General features: G+C 42.9%; 1 protein-coding gene across 3 annotated transcripts in view; it reads left to right on the top strand.

Annotated features, from left to right (window-relative positions):
- LOC106579922 (E3 ubiquitin-protein ligase DTX1) overlaps positions 1–15,395 on the top strand; it is a 56,870-nt gene that overhangs the window by 3,443 nt on the left and 38,032 nt on the right. The window lies entirely within an intron of this gene.

Genomic DNA, 15,395 nt, shown 5'->3' with positions numbered 1-15,395 from the left:
ACCTTAATCATTACCTCATCTTCTATGCTTTAAAGTCATGACCTTGCCAAAGGTCACCGTCAATGAGGCAGCCAAGCATTTCAAGTGATCGACTGCTGTAATCCTCACTCTCTCCAGCGCCATCAAACAGAAAAAGGATATTTTCTGTCAGAAAATAACAATGTGAAAGATAATTAGTTTTCACGTTTGGTTTTGATGTTGCATTTTCATGCTTCATCTTCTTGCCTCTTACCAGTACTCACAGTGCTGCCACTCTCAGGTACAAACCTATCAGTCATTCATGATGAGAAAAGCAGCATTGACTCAATCTAGTAAATAGAGATACTCTTAGAAATACAGGATAGAGATATCCTATAGATCAGTGATTATCAACCAGTTTCAGCCGCAGGCTGATTTCTTTTCTTGAGTGGATGGTCAAGGGGCCAGAACATAATTACAAATAATTAGTAAACAGCAAATTGACCGCAAGAAACCCAAACAGATATAATATTTGACAAAACATAATCATTTAAACCTTGCTTTCATTTGTATACTATCACATACACTGATTGTACAAAACATTATGAATACCTGCACTTTCCATGACATATACTGACCAGGTGAATCCCTTATTGATGTCACTTGTTCAATCCACTTCAATCAGTGTAGATGAAGGGGAAGAGACAGGTTAAAGAAGGATTTTTAAGCATTGAGACAATTGAGACATGGATTGTGTATGTGTGCCATTCAAATGATGAATGTGCAAGGAAAAATGTAAGTGCCTTTGAATAGGGTGTGGTAGAACTGTGTCAAGAACTGCAACGCCGCTGGGTTTTTCATGCACACCAGTTTCCCATGTGTATCAAGAATGGTCCACCACCCAAAGGACATCCAGCCAACTTGGCACAGCTGTGGGAAGCATTGGTGTCAACATGGGCCAGCATCCCTGTCGAACACTTTCGAAATCCTTGGAGAGTCAATGCCCCAACGAATTGAGACTGTTCTATATTATTATTATTATTTGGATCATAAAACTTGGGGCCAAAGGTCACAATCCCAGCAAGAATCAACAGAAACATACTAGGCTTCTGATCTCCCTATAGGTTGTTTGGTCATTGAGCTTACAAATGTATTCCACTGAGGTGTTAATTTCTCTGCCTGTGTTGCTTCTGTTTCTTGGACACGTTTGCTTCTCAGATATGAGAGTGTTTTTGCCTAAGATTATCAAAGCGTTCCTGTCTGAGTTTTAGATGTAAATGCTGCCACAGTGTGTTGTGGGAGAGGATGCATGCATGTGGGGGAGGTCTCAGAAAGCTGTTCAGTCTCAGCTATAGAGAATCCTTTGACACCTCAATTAGCCTCGCAGGCTCATTCACCTGAACAATTAATGTATCATAGTGATTCATTAATTGATGAACCTTCTATGTCCCAATGGCCAGACTTCTATATTAACACGGCATAGAACATGACACCGTGTCAGAGAGAGGGCAGGAGAGAAAGGGGAGGAAATCTCATTGAGTTTTACTAGCCGGTGCATTTCTTTTTTCATAGAATATCAACTTACTCAGCATGAGCAAAACATTCTTGCTATCCTATATGCTGTGTAGCTTATGAGGATTGGCACAACAAATGTTACTTTGAAGTGAAATGAATTGTTCAGTTGGATTCAAAGTCATTGGTCTTCAATTGATAGCCACGGTGAAATCATGTTAGCTGGTGTGAATGTGACGAGGCAGTATCTTAGCATGGCTGCCTGTCACACTTGCCTAAAAGCCTAAGAAAGTGCTGTGGGTGATTTCTGCTGTCCTTGTCGTCGTGTCCTTTGATAGAATAGAGCTGCACATGTGTCTGAGACTGGGTGGCTGAGAGAGAGAGAAAGGAGCCAGCCAACCGTTTGTCAGCCATTACCATGGTGCTGGGCCTGTGCCTGACGTTTATCGCTCCTCATTGTGCCGTTCTCCGTGTTACCTTCCCCCTCAGCTGGGATAAAACTGTCACAACAGGTGCTGACGGACAGCATCCTGGACACCCACCCCAGACCCCCCTCCTCTACCTTCTCAAAACTGTGATAGGCTCCTGCAGCTGTGGCTGTCTTCATATAGGGCCCTGGTGAGAGGCTATGTGATATTGATGCACAGCCACCATTTAAATGAACGCTGGAATGGGAAACCGTGGCCTCGGCTCTGTTTGTTATGGCTTTCAATATATTTGTTCACAGTGGATGTTTGCAGTGTGAAGGACAAGCGCAAAACCACAATCAACTAGCCTGCTGCAGGGCCTCAGATTGTTCCTCTGGTGGAAGACCATGGTTAATATACCAGTGGTGCTGCTGTCTACTGCAGCTGTGGATGGAGCTAGAGGCTGAAAACAACAGGGTCAGGGTCGGACTACCGCATTTGGGGCCCCGGGGCACCGACTTAAAATGATGCAGTTTTAAAGCAAATTTCCTGCTATTCTACACATTTTGCCTTGAGGCTGAGAGAAAGTTGACTAGCAACAAGTACTGAGACACCCACCATGAGTGCCCACAAAATTTACCCAAGAAGAGGAAAACAAAAGAAAAACTCACACCAAATCAAAAAGTGGTGAAAAATAAAACAGGGAAGAGCAGATAAAGGATTGTTTTTTTTAAATAAATCATTGTGCCCCACGTGCCAACGTCCAACCTCAAAATATAAATGGAAAAAACAAAGCCTGTAACACCTTCCCCCTTAAGACCACAAATATATTCCATATTTTTGTTTGACAAGTTTACTCACAAGCAACAGAAAATGACTTCCATATCACAACATGATCAACTTAAATGCGCCGCTTTCTCCAAAATAAACCAATTAACACGGGCAGTCTTTCATACAAGACAAAACAACCACTTTTTTTATACACTACCGGTCAAAAGTTTTAGAACACCTACGCATTCGAGAGTTTTGCTTTATTTTTACTATTTTCTACATTGTAGAATAATAGTGAAGACATCAAAACTAATAAATAACACATATGGAATCATGTAGTAACCAAAAAAGTGTTAAACAAATAAAAATATATTTTAGATTTCAGATTCTTTAAATAGCCACCCTTTGCCTTGATGACATCTTTGCACACTATTGGCATTCTCTCAACCAGCTTCATGAGGTAGACACCTGGAATGCATTTCAATTAACAGGTCTGCCTTGTTAAAAGTACGTTTGTGGAATTTCTTTCCTTAATACGTTTGAGCCAATCAGTTGTGTTGTGACAAGGAAGGGTTGGTATAGAGAAGATAGCCCTATTTGGTAAAAGACCAAGTCCATATTATGGCAAGAACAGCTCAAATAAGAAAAGAGAAATGACAGTCCATCATTACTTTAAGACAGGAAGGTCAGTCAATACGGAACATTTCAAGAACTTTGAACGTTTTTTCAAGTGCAGTCGCAAAAACCATCAAGCGCTATGATGAAACTGGCTCTCATGAGGACCGCCACAGGAATGGAAGACTCAGGGTTACCTCTGCTGCAGAGGATAAGTTCACTAGAGTTACCAGCCTCAGAAATTGCAGCCCAAATAAATGCTTCACAGAGTTCAACTAACAGACACATCTCAACATCAACTGTTCAGAAGAGACTGTGTGAGTTAGGTCTTCATGGTTGAATTGCTACAAAGAAATCACTACTAAAGGACACAAATAATAAGAAGAAACTTGCTTGGGCCAAGAAACACGAGCAATGGACATTAGACTGGTGGAAATCTGTCCTTTGGTCTGGAGTCCAAATTTGAGATTTTTGGTTCCAACCGCCGTGTCTTTGTGAGACCCGGTGTGGGTGAATGGATGATCTCTGCATGTGTATTTCCCACTGTAAAGCATGGAGGAGGAGGTGTTATGGTGTGGGGATGCTTTGCCGGTGACCCTGTCTGTGATTTATTTAGAATTCAAGGCACACTTAACCAGCATGGCTACCACAGCATTCTGCAGCGATATGCCATCCCTTCTGATTTGGGCTTAGTGGGACTCTCATTTGTTTTTCAACAGGACAATGACCCAACACACCTCCAGGCTCTGTAAGGCTATTTTACCAAGAACGAGAGTGATAGAGTGCTGCATCAGATGACCTGGCCTCCGCAATCCCCCGACCTGAACCAAATTGAGATGGTTTGGACTGAGTTGGACCACAGGGTGAAGGAAAAGCAGCCAACAAGTGCTCAGCATATGTGGGAACTCCTTCAAGACTGTTGGAAAAGTATTCCAGGTGAAGCTAGTTGAGAGAATTCCAAGAGTGTGCAAAGCTGTCGTCAAGGCAAAGGGTGGCTACTTTGAAGAATCTCAAGTATAAAATATATTTTGATTTGTTTAACACTTTTTTGGTTACTACATGATTCCATATGTGTTATTTCATAGTTTTGATGTCTTCACTATTATTCTACAATGTAGAAAATAGTAAAAATAAAGAAAAACCCTTGAATGAGTAGGTGTTCTAAAACTAGTGTATATAAAAAAAAAATGTCTTTTTAAAACTTATTTTTCTTTATTTATAGCAGCCTAAAACTCTGACGTTTTCTATAACGCTCACCCACTTGGAATGAGCTAAACCAAAAATAAACTAAACTCCAATATGGTAAAATTGCAGTCAAAACAAAATGTGTGCCAGGGCTACACAAGGGCTAAACACATCCTTGAAAGACGATCAGTAACCAAGTTGTCCTTACCATGGACATGTCTGTTTTCAAGGGGCAAATCTTGCGATGTGAGACTCCAGCGAAGGAGTTGGCGGTTCGTGGAGCTCGTCTTTTGCAGGAAAAGAGAGAGTTGTGATCGGTATAGACCACCATAGGGGTAGAGGCCGTTACATAAAACTCGATGTAATGAAGAGCCAGTACCAAAGCGAGTGTCTCCTTCTTGATAGTTGAGTAGTGTTTTTGATATGTCTCAAGGAGGAGCACGTGCCTCGGGGCCCCGGGGCACGTGCTCTGCGTGCCCAGTTGGTAATCTGACCCTGAGCAGCGTTGTGTTACGCTTGTGTGTCCATGGTGTCCTAGCAGGAGTGTGAGTGATGGAGTACTCTGTCAGTTGGATGGTGTGTGTCCTCTCTACACGCTCTCTGGGATCTGGACAGTCTCCTGTGGCTTTGGGCAAAACCGTCCCGCCTATGGGTAGGATCCAGACCATAGACCTACACGCACCAAGCCCATACTACCAGAATGAGAGAGCAGCAGCTCTATTTGAACTCCTCTCCCTGTAATCAGTGGAGGATGATGGCAGCAGCACCCACCACAGCCTGTGCAGCAGGGCCCTTCTCTCTATCAGCCTACCCAGCACATCTGCATGCTATTGCCATTCTAAACACAGGGTTTACACAGTGCTCAGCTCAGCATTGGCTTGTGAAGAGAAGATACCAGTCTATGGTGAAGTGTAAAAAATGGATTGCGTGTGCACAGGCTTACAGGGTTGCCTAGTTTGTGGAAGGATCTCTGGCTGGAGGCTGGGAATGGGTTGGCTCATATCCAAAGTGGATCGATCCATTCCCCTCCCCAGAGGGGTGCTTGAAGCTCTAAACACTGCTCTGGACTGATCCCCTTTCACTCCACCCACTCCCATAGCACAACACAGGGGCTTATCAGCCATCTCTATTGTACCCCAACACTCTCCCTGCCACTGGTCAGTGATAGGGTTCAATGCTGCCTCACCACTGTTTACCTCTCATTCTCCTGATGATGGAAAGACAATGTAATAAACACCTATGCACCACACACAGTCATGTAACACTACATGACTGTTACATATGCAGATCATGACATTAGACACACAAACTGTTGTTTGTAATTTCATTCCATGAGATGTTATTTTTACATGGAATTCAACACGCTTGAAACTCCACAGCAGCTTATGACTAATCAAAATGTAGAACTTGTGACTACGTCATGTTATGCTATGACTTTAAGGACATTGTATCATTCTTATATACAGTCGTGGCCAAAAGTTTTGAGAATGACACAAATATTAATTTCCACAAAGTTTGCTGCTTCAGTGTCTTTAGATATTTTTGTCAGATGTTACTATGGAATACTGAAGTATAATTACAAGCATTTCATAAGTGTTAAAGGCTTTTATTGACAATTACATGAAGGTGATGCAAAGAGACAATATTTGCAGTGTTGACCCTTCTTTTTCAAGACCTCTGCAATCCGTTCTGGCATGCTGTCAATTAACTTCTGGGCCACATCCTGACTGATGGCAGCCCATTCTTGCATAATTCTTCAATGCTTGAAGTTTGTCAGAATTTGTGGGTTTTTGTTTGTCCACCCGCCTCTTGAGGATTGACCACAAGTTCTCAATGGGATTAAGGTCTGGGGAGTTTCCTGGCCATGGACCCAAAATATCGATGTTTTGTTCCCCGAGCCACTTAGTTATCACTTTTGCCTTATGGAAAACTGTTCCTGGATGGTTGGGAGAAGTTGCTCTCGGAGGATGTGTTGGTACCATTCTGTATTCATGGCTGTGTTCTTAGGCAAAATTGTGAGTGAGCCCACTCCCTTGGCTGAGAAGCAACCCCACACGTGAATGGTCTCAGGATGCTTTACTGTTGGCATGACACAGGACTGATGGTAGCGCTCACCTTGTCTTCTCCGGGCAAGCTTTTTTCGGATGCCCCAAACAATCGGAAAGGGGATTCATCAGAGAAAATGACTTTAGCAGTCCAATCCCTGTACCTTTTGCAGAATATCAGTCTGTCCCTGATGTTTTTCCTGGAGAGAAGTGGCTTCTTTGCTGCCCTTCTTGACACCAGGCCATCCTCCAAAAGTCTTCGCCTCACTGTGTGTGCAGATGCACTCACACCTGCCTGCTGCCATTCCTGAGCAAGCTCTGTACTGGTGGTGCCCCGATCCCGCAGCTGAATAAACGTAAGGAGACGGGCCTGGCGCTTGCTGGACTTTCTTGGGCGCCCTGAGGCTTTCTTCACAACAACTGAACCGCTCTCCTTGAAGTTCTTGATGATCCGATAAATGGTTGATTTAGATGCAATCTTACTGGCAGCAATATCCTTGCCTGTGAAGCCCTTTTTGTGCAAAGCAATGATGACTGCATGTGTTTCCTTGCAGGTAACCATGTTTGACAGAGGAAGAACAATGATTCCAAGCACCACCCTCCTTTTGAAGCTTCCAGTCTGTTATTCGAACTCAATCAGCATGACAGAGTGATCTCCAGCCTTGTCCTCGTCAACACTCACACTCACTGTGTTAACGAGAGAATCACTGACATAATGTCATCTGGTCCTTTTGTGGCAGGGCTGAAATGCAGTGGAAATGTTTTTTGGGGATTCAGTTAATTCACATGGCAAAGAGGGACTTTGCAATTAATTGCAATTCATCTGATCACTCTTCATAACATTCTGGAGAATATGCAAATTGCCATCATACAAACTGAGGCAGCAGACTTTGTGAAAATGTATATTTGTGTCATTCTCAAAACTTTTGGACATGACTGTATATATACACAGTTGAAGTCGTAAGTTTACATACACCTTAGCCAAGTACATTTAAACTCAGTTTTTCACAATTCCTGACATTTAATCCTAGTAAAAATTCCCTGTCTTAGGTTAGTTACGATCACCACTTTATTTTAAAAATGTGAAATGTCAGAATAATAATAGAGAGAATGATTTATTTCAGCTTTAATTTCTTTCATCACATTCCCAGTGGGTCAGAAGTTTACATACACTCAATTAGTATTTGGTAGTATTGCCTTTAAATTGTTTAACTTGGGTCAAACGTTTCGGGTAGCCTTCCACAAGCTTCCCACAATAAGTAGGGTGAATTTTGGCCCATTCCTCCTGACAGAGCTAGTGTAACTGAGTCAGCTTTGAAGGCCTCCTTGCTCGCACACACTTTTTCAGTTCTGCCCACAAATTTTCTATAGGATTGAGGTCAGGGCTTTGTGATGGCCACTCCAATACCTTGACTTTGTTGTCCTTAAGCCATTTTGCCACAACTTTGGAAATATGCTTGGGGTCATTGTCCATTTGGAAGATCCATTTGCGACCAAGCTTTAACTTCCTGACTGATGTCTTGAGATGTTGCTTCAATATATCCACGTAATTTTCCATCCACATAATTTTCCTCCCTCATGATGCCATCTATTTTGTGAAGTGCACGAGTCCGTCCTGCAGCAAAGCACCCCCACAACATGATGCTGCCACCCCCGTGCTTCACATTTGGGATGGTGTTCTTCGGCATTTTCCTCCAAACATAACGATGGTCATTATGGCCAAACAGTTCTATTTTTGTTTCATCAGACCAGAGGACATTTCTACAAAAAGTATGATCTTTGTCCCCATGTGCAGTTGCAAAACGTAGTCTGGCTTTTTTATGGCGGTTTTGGAGCAGTGGCTTCTTCCTTGCCGAGCGGCCTTTCAGGTTATGTCGATATAGGACTCGTTTTACTGTGGATATAGATACTTTTGTACCTGTTTCCTCCAGCATCTTCACAAGCTTCTTTGCTGTTGTTCTGGGATTGATTTGCACTTTTCGCACCAAAGTACGCTCATCTCTAGGAGACAGAACGTGTCTCCTTCCTGAGCGGTATGACGGCTGCGTGGTCCCATGGTGTTTATACTTGCGTACTATTGTTTGTACAGATGAACGTGGTAGCTTCAGATAAATTGTTTACACAGTATTCTTCACAAACACTGTAGCTCTTAGGTGATTAATTTTCTTCCTACTAATTGAGATTTACATTAGGTTACTGTGTGGGTTGCTGGTCTGACATTCTAGTGTGTGTGACTGACTACAGAGATAAACTCTATCAGAGCGGCTTTGTTCCGTTGCTATGGCCAGTGACGTGCATTGTTTCTCCTCCTTATTTGTTTTGGTATTGCAGGCGTGAGAACCTGTTCTCCTCTGACCTGCCTTCTCTGTGCTTGCAATCCTCAATGACTAATTCAAAACAGTTTTGTGGCTTGTGGTAGAAAAAGATAGAATTGCATAAAATTAAAGCTATCACTTTCCGTTTTCATGTGCAGATGACAACCGGCAGTAGCTGCAGTCTTGGTTCTATTGCTGTTGACGGCATCTTGCTGTGTGTGGTTTCTATACTAGCCTGCAGTGTGTGTGGGGGAAGTTCTGAGAAGGATTCCTGCTACGTGCTACAGGTCGGGTATGACTTGGCCCTCAGCCGCCACCATTTGAAATCAAAACATTATTGACCCACATGTGAACAGGAAGGATGAGCAGAGCAGAGTAAAGATAAAAGAGGACATGTGTATTAGAAAGGCTACGTGTATGTTTTGCAGAGGGACTTTTGTAGAGCTAACTCCATCACCCTTCTGTCCTGAACTGAAGGATAACTGGCTGGATCTAAGGAGATATCGGGACCATTCAATTAGGAGGACCATGGACTATTTCTAATTTCCTGTATAAGCCTACCTATTATTTATATTTCCTGTATAGGCCTACCTTTTATTGTAATTTCCTGTATAAGTCTACCTATTCTTGTCATTTCCTGTATAGGCCTACCTATTCTTGTAATTTCCTGTGTAGGCCTACCTATTCTTGACATTTCCTGTGTAGGCCTACCTCTTCTTGTCATTTCCTGTATAGGCCTACCTATTATTGTAATTTCCTGTATAGGCCTACCTATTCTTGTAATTTTCTGTATAGGCCTACCCTATTCTTGCCATTTCCTGTATAGGACTACCTATTTTTGTAATTTCCTGTGTAGGCCTACCTCTTCTTGTCATTTCCTGTATAGGTCTACCTATTCTTGTCATTCATTCTTATTAATTGTTCTGTCTCTCTGAATTTCTGTTTTATTGGAAATAGCACACAATATATGTAAATCATGTACACAATAATACAGTACAGTTTTATTGTGTACCTGAAAGGAAGGAGGAGAGGGAGAGCTTGTTAATGTAAACTGTGGATGCGGTGGGAGGGGTGGTGCGTGTTTGTGTGTGTGTGTGTGTGTGTGTCAGCAATACGGAAGTGAATGTGTGATGCCCTCCCTGTCAAGGCAGGAATGTTGTTGAGTGACACAATGGGGTTATGTTGAGCTACAACAGATGTTCTACGCATTGTTAGATAAGACCACATCAGTGTTACGATTGTTGAGTGAGAGAGAAAGAATATTCCTATCTTCTAATGAACACTGGTGCCATGGTTTACAGTCATTACATCCAAAGCTGAGAAGAATAGATGAAGTAAATGAATCAAAAGCTCCCAAGTGAACTCATAAAAGCACTTGTACCTCCCGTATTTGAGAGAAGTTTTAGTTATGGGAAACCATTTTTATTTTAGCGTACAAAGCAAAAGCCCATGAGAAAGGTGCAGAGAGGAGCTGAGGACTGAGATCCTGAGAGAAAAGGGACAGAGAGAGAGAGAGAGAGGTGGAGTGTTCCCCGGATGTACAACAGAGTACAAAACAGTTGGAACACCTGCTCTTTCCATGACATAGACTAACCAAGTGAATCCATGTGAAAGATGTAGATGAAGGGGAGGGGACCGGTTAGGATTTTTAAGCCTTGAGACATTAATTGAGACATGGATTGTGTATGTGTGCCATTCAGAGGGTGAATGGGCAAGACAAAAGATTTAAATCCCTTTGAACGGGTTATGGTAGTAGGTGCCTGGTGCACCAGTTTGACGGTGTCAAGAACTGCAATGCTGCTGGGTTTTCACGCTCAACAGTTTCCCGTGTGTATTAAGAATGATCCACCACCCAAAGCACATCCAGCCAACTTGACACAACTATGGGAAGCATTGGAGTCAACATGGGCCAGCATCCCTGTGGAACGCTTTCGACACCTTGTATAGTCAATGCCCTGATGAATAGAGGCTGTTCTGAGGGCAAAAGGGGGTGCAACTCAATAGTAGGAAGGTGTTCGTAATGTTTTGTACACTCAGTGACAGCCATAAAAGAGGGGAGCACAAAGACAAAAACCAGACAGAAACACAGGGCAGGTGTGATTTCTCTTTTCCTTTCTCTTTCCATGTTTCTCTCTTTATCCATCATCCCTTCTCTCTTTTTTCCAGTTCTACCCTCCCCTGTTCACTCTGGATAGAAGTTAGCTTTCCACCTCATCTGGTCCTTCAGAACGTTAGTTTATTCTTGTGCCATTGTCTTTGTTTAGATCACATCAATGCAAAAGTACTGCAAGCTCTAATCAAATGTACAGGATCACATTCTAACTTAAGGCGGCTATACAGCATTTCTGTATATGGAACAGAAAGACAGTTTATGAAGACTGATTCTTTCAGAATCAAACAACAGTCCTAGCCTCCTGATCTCCATCACTACGTCATGGTTCCTTTTCTGGAATGGGGACAAGTAGCTCTGGGGTACTGTTCCACTCTCTAGCAGCTTGGAGAGGTAGTAGCTTACTACAACACTTGTTGCTCAGTGTCCAGACCAGGCCTTCCTCCAGCTCCTTGGTGAAAGTGATCCTATGACCCCCTTTATTCCTCGACGTTGGGGCTGTAGTGTTTGTAGTTCTGGATGTGGTCCTGTGAGGAGGAGACAGTCTGAGATATGGCCACGTCCTACCCAAGTGATTGAGGTAACTGGGCGCTGGGCAGTGGAAATGGTAGCAGCTGCTCTGGCTTGGCAGCCTGGCACATGCAGAAGCACAGTTAGACACCCAGGGCATCTTTCCCTCCTCTCAACCTCTAATCCGATGAGTCACCACTTTTAACTTCTGAGGTGGATATCTGTCTCTTTCATTGCCCGTAGGGCGGCGCACAATTGACCCAGGGTCGTCCGGGTTAGGGTTTGGCCGTCATTGTAAATAAGAATTTGTTCTTAACTGGCTAGTTAAATAAAGGTTAAATAAAATATATGAAATAAATATCGAGCCAAACCTTTTAAAGCTGCTCTCCGCCAGTGCTTCCCTTATCAGGGCCAATCTAGGAGGTCACTCAGAGCCTCCCCTCTCTCTCACTCTCTCATGCTCACTCTCACTCACTCACCACTGCTGTGAATATGAATGAGGCCCACCCGCCTCTCTCCCTCTAAACAACTCCATTAAGGTCTCCCTCTCTGCTGCCTGGTTTAATCTATCACCATCTTCTGTGTGTCAGATGGGCACTGGTGGTTAAGCTGTGAGTGCCAGGGTTGACTCTTGGGGTGCCCTAAAATAGTGATCTGGACTAATGTTTTTATGTTTGAGCTGGACCAATGTGCTAGTGGGGTTAGTCAGGTTTGTTAAACTCCAGAGCACCCATACAAAACCTGGTCTGTAGATGTGGGTGTTTGATGGGAAGGCCTGTATGATAAATGGTTTCAGGTACTTTGAGACTACAACCCACCATCAACTAAAATTAAAGGCAGCAGGTATATCTTTTTTTGTCAAACTACCATGTGTTTGATCTGTGCAGTCACAGAACATGATTGATGAAGTTAACATTTCATTAATTTTGGTAACAGATGCTCGAATGAATCCATTAGAGCCTCAAGTCTCTATTTCAGCTATACAGCACGCTCATGCTCAGCAGAACAAAACGATCGTTAGGCACTTGTCATGTTAAAGGTGACAGAGGAATGATAAGTCAGCACTGGTGTCTTTGATCAGTAGTGTATGTGATCTTTAGTGCAGAAAGATCATTGTTTGACTCAGCAGAGCTTTATTAAGGGAGCTTTGCACAGCTAGCTTAGAGCACATGGCTCCCCTTGATCACTGACAGTACAGATCTCAGCATGGGCCTTTTATTTTGGTTCTAGTCTTCCCTATCTGTAGAACGCACTATTCAGCCACCACACTGTGTGCATTCTGCATGCAAAGCTGAGAAAGCAGAGCTTAGTTTGAGGCTTTAACGATTGAATAGATGTACAGTGCATTCGGAAAGTATTCAGTTCCCTTGACTTTTTCCACATTTTGTTACGTTACAGCCTTATTCTATAATTAATTAAATCGTTTTTTCCCCTCTCATCAATCTACACAAAATACCCCGCAAAAACAGGTTTTTAGAAATGTTTAGAAATGTATTTAAAATAAAACCTGAAATATCACATTTACAAAAGTATTCAGACCCCTTACTCAGTACTTTGTTGAAGAATCTTTGGTAGTGATTTCAGCCTTGAGTCTTCTTGGGTATGACGCTACAAGCTTGGCACACCTGTATTTGGGGTGTTTCTCTGATTATTCTCTGCAGATCCTCTCAAGCTCTGTCAGGTTGGATGAGGTGCGTAGCTGCACAGCTTTTTTGAGGTCTCCAGAGATATTAGATCGGGTTCAAGTCGGGGCTCTGGCTGGGCCACTCAATGACATTCAGAGACTTGTCCCGAAGCCACTCCTGCGTTGTCTTGGCTGTGTGCTTAGGGTTGTTGTCCTTTTGGAAGGTGAACCTTCACCCCAGTCTGAGGTCCTGAGTGCTCTGGAGCAGGTTTTCATCAAGGATCTCTCTTTACATTGCTCAATCCTGTCTACCCTCTCAGTCCCTGCCGCTGAAAATATCCCTAACGTCGGAAATTTATATACACTTATGTTGGAGTCATTAAAACTCGTTTTTCAACCACTCCTCAAATTTCTTGTTAACAAACTATAGTTTTGGCAAGTTGGTTAGGATATTTACTTTGTACATGACACAATAAAGTTTTCCAACAACTGTTTACAGTCAGATTATTTCACTTATAATTCACTGTATCACAATTCCAGTGGGTCAGAAGTTTACATACACTAAGTTGACTGTGCCTTTAAACAGCTTGGAAAATTCCAGAAAATTATGTCATGGCTTTAGAAGCTTCTGATAGGCTAATTTACATCATTTGAGTTAATAGGAGGTGTACCTGTGGATGTATTTCAAGGCCTACCTTCAAACTCAGTGCCTCTTTGCTTGACATCATGGGAAAATCAAAAGAAATTAGCCAAGACCTCAGAAAAAAATTGTAGGCCTCCACAAGTCTGGTTCATCCTTGGGAGCAATTTCCAAATGCCTGAAGGTACCACGTTCATCTGTACAAACAATAATATGTAAGTATAAACACCATGGGACCGCTCAGGAAGGAGGCACGTTCTGTCTCCTAGAGATGAATGTACCTTGGTACGAAAGGTGCAAATCAATCCCAGAACAACAGCAAAGGACCTTGTGAAGATGCTGGAGGAAACAGGTACAAAAGTATCTATATCCACAGTAAAATGAGTCCTATATCGACATAACCTGAAAGGCCGCTCGGCAAGGAAGAAGCCACTGCTGCAAAGCCGCCATAAAAAATCCAGACTACGTTTTGCAACTGCACATGGGGACAAAGATCGTACTTTTTGTAGAAATGTCCTCCAGTCTGATGAAACAAAAATAGAACTGTTTGGCCATATTGACCATCGTTATGTTTGGAGGAAAAAGGGGGAGGCTTACAAGCCGAAGAACACCATCCCAACCGTGAAGCACGGGGTGGCAGCATCATGTTGTGGGGGTGCTTTTCTGCAGGAGGGATTGATGCACTTCACAAAATAGATGGCATCATGAGGGAGGAAAATTATGTGAATATATTGAAGCAACACCTCAAGACATCAGTCAGGAAGTTAAAGCTTGGTCACGAATGTGTCTTCCAAATGGACAATGACCCCAAGCATACTTCCAAATTTGTGGCAAAATGGCTTAAGGACGACAAAGTCAAGGTATTGGAGTGGCCATCACAAAGCCCTGACCTCAATCCTATAGAAAATCTGTGCGCAGAACTGAAAAAGCGTGTGCGAGCAAGGAGGCCTACAAACCTGACTCAGTTACACCAGCTCTGTCAGGAGGATGGGCCAGAATTCACCCTACTTATTGTGGGAAGCTTGTCAAAGTCTACCTGAAACGTTTGACCCAAGTTAAACAATTTAAAGGCAATGCTACCAAATACTAATTGAGTGCATGTAAACTTCTGACCAACTGGGAATGTGATGAAAGAAATAAAAGCTGAAATAAATCATTCTCTCTACTATTATTCTGACATTTCACATTCTTAAAATAAAGTGGTGATCCTAACTGACCTAAGACAGGAAATGTTTACTAGGATTAAATGTCAGGAATTGTGAAAAACTGAGTTTAAATGTATTTGGCTAAGGTGTATGTAAACTTCTGACTTCAACTGTAGGTGTTAATTTTGTCCAGATGTGAAAGGGCAGTGTGGAGTGCAATAGAGATTGCATCATCTGTGGATTTGTTGGGGCGGTATGCAAATTCGAGTGGATCTAGGGTTTCTGAGATCATGGTGTTGATGTGACCCATGACCAGCCTTTCAAAGCACTTCATGGCTACAGACGTGAGTGCTACGGGTCGGTAGTCATTTAGGCAGGTTACCGTAGTGGTCTTGGGCACAGGCACTATGGTGGTCTGCTTGAAACATGTTGGTATTACAGACTCAAACAGGGGGAGGTTGAAAATGTCAGTGAAGACACTTGCCAGTTGGTCAGCGCATGCTCGGATTACACATCCTGGTAATCCGTCTGGCCCTGCGGCCTTGTAAATGTTGACCT

The sequence above is a fragment of the Salmo salar genome, chromosome 20, assembly GCF_965601325.2.
Source record: "Salmo salar chromosome 20, fSalSal1, whole genome shotgun sequence".
NCBI classification, from domain to species: Eukaryota; Metazoa; Chordata; class Actinopteri; order Salmoniformes; family Salmonidae; genus Salmo; species Salmo salar.
This window is presented reverse-complemented; position numbering and strand designations above follow the sequence as displayed.